At 37.8% G+C, this 7,029-nt stretch overlaps 1 long non-coding RNA gene across 1 annotated transcript; it reads left to right on the top strand.

The window, feature by feature from the left end:
* Positions 1 to 5,458: 5,458 nt before the first annotated feature.
* Positions 5,459 to 6,075, top strand: LOC141430057 (uncharacterized). The gene is made up of 2 exons (XR_012451603.1): positions 5,459 to 5,679; positions 5,842 to 6,075. It is a non-coding gene; the product is annotated as an uncharacterized lncRNA (long non-coding RNA).
* The last annotated feature ends 954 nt before the right edge of the window (positions 6,076 to 7,029 follow it).

Raw genomic sequence — 7,029 nt, 5'->3', positions numbered from 1 at the left:
CGGTTTGTGCACGTTTCTTCACGATGTTTTCCTTCACCGTAAAGCTCGGTAAATTTCAAATGTAATTTCGCACATGAATGAACCCACGATCCTCTGCTTGAGAGGCCAATAGTTCACCACGGCGTTTTAATCGGCTCTTTTCCTTACTAATAGTTAAGTATTTACTGTGGGCAACAACAACAAACGTCTCACACGACGCCACCCGAGGCATGCCATTAATATCTGTCCCATTTATTTTGTATGGCTCGAAAAGAAACGCAACTACCTACCCTACTATCCTTCCTACTATCCTAGTAATATCTCGGTAATATTAACACGTCGGCTGCCCATAGGGGCAGCCGACGTGTTAATAGTGGGATCACGAGAGCAACACTTTAGGTGAGGTCTATACCTCACCTAAAGTGTTGCTCTCGTGATCCCACTAATGCTAACAGCATCGTCACTGGTGACACGTTAACGTAACACACAAAACTGTGTTTTTTTTTTTTATTTATTCACAAAAAAAGGTACATAATTTTATTTTCTCAAAAATGTCCGTAAAAGATGACATTATTCTTTACATATCAGAAGGTGAAGTGCATAGTTTATGGTCAGCGAAAAATTAAAAAGTTAAAAAGGTTGCAGGCGCGCTAGCTCGACAATAATGAATTAGCGCGCCTGCAATCAGTCACATTTTTTTTTAAAGTTAAAAAGGCCATGGAAATGTTGGCACAAGTCGTATACAGCCAAGTCTAATGGCCGGTATCAGGTATTTTGTTGGAACTCCGGACTGTTTCTATTTGGTCTGATATAGCTTGTGGTTTTTTCGGTGGAAAAATACACCTGCAGTTTATTTTTAATGAAAAAAGGCGGGAAAGCATAAGAAAAATATTGGAAAAAAAATAAATTTTATAATATATTTTGAGAAAAAGTTTATTCTATTTCAGAATTATTCACCATTTTTGAGAAAAGCTTTATATTAGTCTCGGCTGGAATAGCAATTGCTGGTTTCGTATTAGTTAAACGGACTCGCAGCCAGCAATTGCCTACTTCCAGGCCACGACAATAATCTACTATTACATAACTAATTTCGCCAAACTATGACGTTTATTGGCGAATATTGCGCTCACTTAGAACAATTGTACCCTACTTAATTAAAACTTAACTACTTAATGTTATGCTTACCGCCCACGACCGAGCTGTGCTGTCAAGCCTGCACCCTATTCCATTGCAAATTTGGCGCAAATCCACACACACAACCGGGCCCTGGCCCGCACACTATATACAAAGCTTAATTATAATAAAAACCTGTTTTTATATTTTACGACTACAGTACTTACACTTATATAACTTACTTATAAATTTTTCTAGCAAAAACTTTTTTAGTTTATTCTTAAAAACTTTAAGACTATTACAATCATTTTCCAGAGGAATATTATTAAAATAATCGTGGAGTGATGTATATTCTCGTTCTCTTACCGTAATAATTGTTAGCTTTAGGTTCAACATACCTATGACGTGACGTGGCTCTCAGGTTACATGTATACGTCCTGAGGATTTTATGCTCCGTTGCTTGATACTGATCACTATTCACGTTGATTCTATTCACTAGCTTTTGCCCGCGGCTTCGCCCGCGTGGAATTCGGTTATCGCGCACTGTTCCCTCGAGAGCTGTGCATTTTTCCGGGATAAAAAGTAGCCTACGTCACTCTCTGGCCTATAAACTATCTTTTGCTATCTGTCTCTATACTTCCTTTGGAAGTTATCCGGCTGTGTGTCAACTTTTATCAGCTTGACAGTTACTCTTTCACTACGAGGCAACGGGCCCTGTAAATCTACCGAACTTCACGTCGATCAGTCGCTCCGTTTCGACGTGAAATACGCTTTCGCATTTATAATATTAGTATGGATGGAACGAACTAAGTATACGTTTTTTTAATTAAAACTTAGAGCACAATGAACATACTTGTATTGAAGGTGTGTGTGAAATTCTCTATCCACACTGGGCCCATATGGGAACTGCGGCCTTTCATTCTGAGCAGTGGCGGCCTTAGGGGGTGGCGAACAGGGCAATCGCCCGGGGCCTTGCTCTCGCAGGGGCCTCGCGCAACAACCCAAGGAATTTAAAAAATATAGACTTTTTTTACTAAATTTTCGCATCACATACTTTTCACGAAGGACAAAGGGCCTCGCAAAGACCTGCTGCCCTGAGCCTCGCATTGGGTAAGGCCGCCGCTGATTCTAAAGGCCGTGCTTAGCAAAGGGACCTGTCTGTGATAGGCCGAGATGATGACAATAATGTCCGGTTTAATATGAATGTAAGTCCGGCTTGTCAATTTTTGGGTCCTGGCTAACCCTACTTCTACGCGGTGTTGTCCACAAAGTGACAAGGTTCTAAACAAGTATTGGAGCTGAGCGACATGCGTCACGTGCAACCTTTTCGCCGTGACCGTGCGTAATATACGCCGGCTGACGCTGCGGTCGATTATCTGTTTGACAAGGGTTAGGTGTGGCCCATGTAACAAGCGTTCAACTATATATATATCAAAATATTAATTAAATAACTGAAAACCTGACAGTTGTTTGCTTAAAACTGAGAGGAGGATCGATTACACTATACAGATGTATAGTGTCAATTTTTTGCCATTTTTTTTGCAATTAGCTTCAGTAAACTTTAGTAAGCTAGTAGAGAAAGTAAGATAAATGAGTATTTCTCAAAAAGTTGTCCCGTCCTGAATTGACAAGAAAGCAATTTGTCCAGAAATTATTAACACTAAGGACGAGATCATAAAATATAAACCGCATAAAACACCCAAAATTGCTCGACGTCAGGAAAACGTCACGAAATGTAGTGAGGAAAAAATCGTAATTTTGTAACTACATCGACACTTTCTATTGGATCCAACAACAAAGATTATGTGACTTTTTATCACCTTTACCACAAGGTTTTGTATATATTTAAACACAATATTACTTATTTTTTGTGTTGAAATAGCGTCAGGATTTTTTTTTAAATTAGTGGACCACTTTTTGAGAAATAGTCAAATACGAATTTGTCCGGCAAAATACGATGGCAAAACATAATTCACTAGATCTGTACTTTAAACCAGGTTACTTTTTTATTAAATCCCTCTCATACTGTTCTGTTAAGATGAGCTGTGGCTGAGTTCGAAACGCATCAGTGTACTGTGGTGGTAGTGATAGATGGGTTTGTGTGATTTGTGTGTGTTCTTACAGTGTGCAGGTGGATGAACTGCATGACCATGCATTTCTTTATAAACGTAGCTATCGTAAGGTCGCGGGTGAGCAAATTAAGAAATTGTTTCAATTCATTGGCCGTTTCTCTCCATAGAGCTGTACACATTTTATAGTTGGCAGCGACTCGTTGCGCCGCGATGGTGTACCGGTGAGATATGAGTACCTAATATAGACCTAAATATCGGATATTTCCGCTGTCGTGAGACTGATATTTCCCCACAGTCTTCCGTTACTTGTGCCATCACCACCACACCACCTAACCCTATCCGCACTCTATTTGTATTCCGGACCCGGTTCCGTTTTTGTAATACTCACCGGATTCTGAATATTGATTGTGCCTTCATAAAGATAGTTTGCACTGAATTTGTTTATATTCACAGAGGAAGGCTCTTTTTAATGAGATTCACAATTCATACACGATAGGGAACATGCTTGGAGCATAAAATACTTAATCTGATTCAAAACTGAGAAATAAATGGATCAACGTAAATAGCGCAAAAATCATCAATATTTGTCGAAAAATAAGGACCAGCCCCTCTCTCCTTCTAGAAAAATAAAGTTTAGTATGGACTTCCTAAATTCAAGTAGAGAGACGTCATTTAAAACGTCTACATATTTACTGGTATACGTCTGTATCTTCGTATTTTGTTAAGATATTCAAGAAATTCTTCCACAACTAGTTTTGTAGATGTAGGTAGCAAAATTATGCAATTTTCCGCGATAAAATCCTATTCTATATCCTTTCCCGGGACTCAAACTATCTGTATACCGAATTTCATCTAAATCGGGTCAGTAGATCCAGATATTACCCCCTACAACATCACAAACTTTACCTCTTTATAATATTAGTATAGATAGATAGATGTATAGATTATTTTATTAGGATAGGTTCTTGTAGAATTCCGTGTACTCGTATAGTCACAATATTATTCCCGCCACGACACGTATTCGTACCAAGCGGCACCGAGGGACCACTCTGCTTGTGCTTACTAATATATTTTGCCAGTATTATTTTACTTACCCCGAATGTTGCTTTTAGACATATCAAATGGTTATCTATTGTTTGCCCGAAAGTTATAAGCTATAATTTCATTTTCCCGAAGTTCATAATGCCCGAAACTTCATTTGCCCGAATGTTTCGTTTACTAGAAAATTTGTTTGATATATTCTTATTTTCCATATACGATATTCAATTAACGTATTATGTTTCGTTCTGGAATTAAAAAGGTATGAGCAAATGAAGCTTAATATTTTGCAAATTAATTCTTAAATCGAAAAGTGATCTTAGCAAACCTATAATGTTTTCGAAAGATCTTCTTTACAATACATACATGCACATCACCTAATAAGATAAGCTGGGCTAAAATTATAATTTATATTAATAATAGAGAATTCACACACTACAGTGAAATTATACGAATCGATAAGCAATTTCAATATTTAATTCGTCAGCCACTGAAATTTGGTATCACGATGGAATATCGATAATAAGAATATTTGATATTCATACACGTAACATTTGTATTGGATGAAGAAAAATACAACCTAGCGTCATCGTAAACGTACGCAGCGTGTAAAATTTATAAAGCGTGTTATTTTAATTTATATATTTTATACTTAAAGTGATTTTTTTTTCTACAAATTCGGCCATATTCATTTTTGCTCTAAGATACACAGCATATCCCCTGCCTTGAAGAGTTCCTAATATAACGCAACCACAATGAAATGTGCTCAAACAAACACTATTTTTATAACACCTGTAACAGTAAATGAGGTTCGTCAGATTATATTATCTCTGAATAATACAAATTCAGTAGGTTATGATGGCGTTTCAACAAGGGTTTTGAAAATGTGCGTGGATAGCGTATCAGTACCTTTGGCTCATCTTATTAACTTGTCGGTTGAACAAGGAGTATTTCCTGAGCGACTTAAATATTCAATTGTTAAACCTATGTTTAAAAGGGGAGACCCTACGAATGTGGATAGCTACAGACAAATTACGTTAATCCCTGTAATATCAAAAATATTCGAAAAGGCTATGGCCAAAAGAATAATTAACTTTATATCAAAAAATGGTGTCCTACATTCTGACCAATTTGGTTTTCAACAGGGCAAATCAACATCTCTTGCATGTTTCTCTTTAGTGAAATACGTCTTGGAGTCCATTGATAGAAATATACCCATCGTGGCAGTATTTTTCGACATGTCTAAGGCGTTTGTAACATGGCAAACCTCCGCGGTGCGCAACTGGCCGCTTACAGAAGAAAAAAATCTAAATTCTAAATTATTGATACTCTTTTGTTTTTTCCTGTCATTGGCTCTACTATTTGGCAAGGCGTAAGCCGAAATTTGATTTTCTTTACAAGAAAATATTAATTATTTACTCGGTGATAGCTATTTCACTGACTACTACTTGTAATATAAGGGCTGCCACTATTGCAGGTATTGTAAATATTATTATATCTACTTCTAACATTTATTTCTTGTGTACATTTTGTAAAACCTAATCCAAGTCTCGTTTAGCTCTCTTTCGCTGGTCCGACACTAAAACGAGGCTTGGATGGGTGCTGCAAGCAAGCAGTAAAGCAGGGTGTTTCATTCCAGCCCTTCCTTTTTCCTGCTGAATCCAAATCATCATCTCCACTTCCTCTCCGTTCTGCTGCCTCGGAGCAGATCGCCGTCGCGACTGGACGCTTCGAGGCTACCTCAACACCCTGCCCTGTTTCCCTACCTATCCTACAAGTCTCAGGCCAGTGTTTTTTTAAATTTATCTACAAGAGCAGTGCTGACTGAAATAATTGTATATATTTTCTTTTGTATTATATTTTTATTTTGTAACCACACGCCTTTTATTTCTCGGCTAGCCGGTTACATTGGCGCCCAAGGGTTGTTTCAGTCAGTACGTGAGTCTTACATTTGACTTGGATTAGGTTATGTACATAGCGCTTGTAAATACTACGTGTACATTAAACGTATTGTGTTATAAATTTTATACTTTTACAATATTTTTGTACATAGCCTAATTTTCCAATTTGTTCTGTTTTTGTGTATATCTTTGTTTCTTGTGATTTTGTGTTAGGAACTTATGCTTGCTTACGTATCGATGTTCATTTCATGTACGTGTAAATAAGTATATAATTATTTTTTGTACATAACACCGGGCTTCGAAATGGATTTTAAGGCTTTGAATGTAAATTTGTTAAATAAAAATGAGCTCATGTACGAGGTGAGCATCAGGCAGGGAGAGCCGCTCCCCACAGTCGCGGAGTTGCGGCGGCAGCTCGTTCACTTGTTGGACAAATTTAGTGCTGAGGACTTGACATCAACTTTTTCAATTGCCGATGATTGTAGTGGCACTGAAAAATCACTTTCCTTTATCGAGGATAAAATCATTCTATACGAAAGTACCTGTGATGCAAAGCTTGTACAGAAAATACAGTCTTTTTTGACTCATATCTATTTACGCCTTCAGCGTATCGATGTCTCTGATAATGAGGAATACCGTACTACGTATAAAGATCTTGTTTCCAGATTTAGTGCCTTAAAAATTCGTTTTGACAGTAAAAACAGCATTCGGAGCGAATCTTCGACGTCTTGCGCCACAGCAAACTCCGGTCCTAGCGCGGACACTAAGATAATTGTGCAGTGTGACCGCGGAGTGACCAGTGAATTCCGTAAATTCACGTTTGCGGGGGTTGGTTGTCCCCGCGATTTTATACAAAAACTTGAGGAGTTTGCTGTGTCTAGAAATTTATCAAAAGAAAATTTACTAGCTCATTCGTTCGAGATTTT

Source organism: Choristoneura fumiferana, chromosome 8 (assembly GCF_025370935.1).
Source record: "Choristoneura fumiferana chromosome 8, NRCan_CFum_1, whole genome shotgun sequence".
Lineage (NCBI taxonomy): Eukaryota > Metazoa > Arthropoda > Insecta > Lepidoptera > Tortricidae > Choristoneura > Choristoneura fumiferana.
Note: the sequence above shows the minus strand (reverse complement) of the source record. Positions and strands in the feature narration are given on the sequence as shown.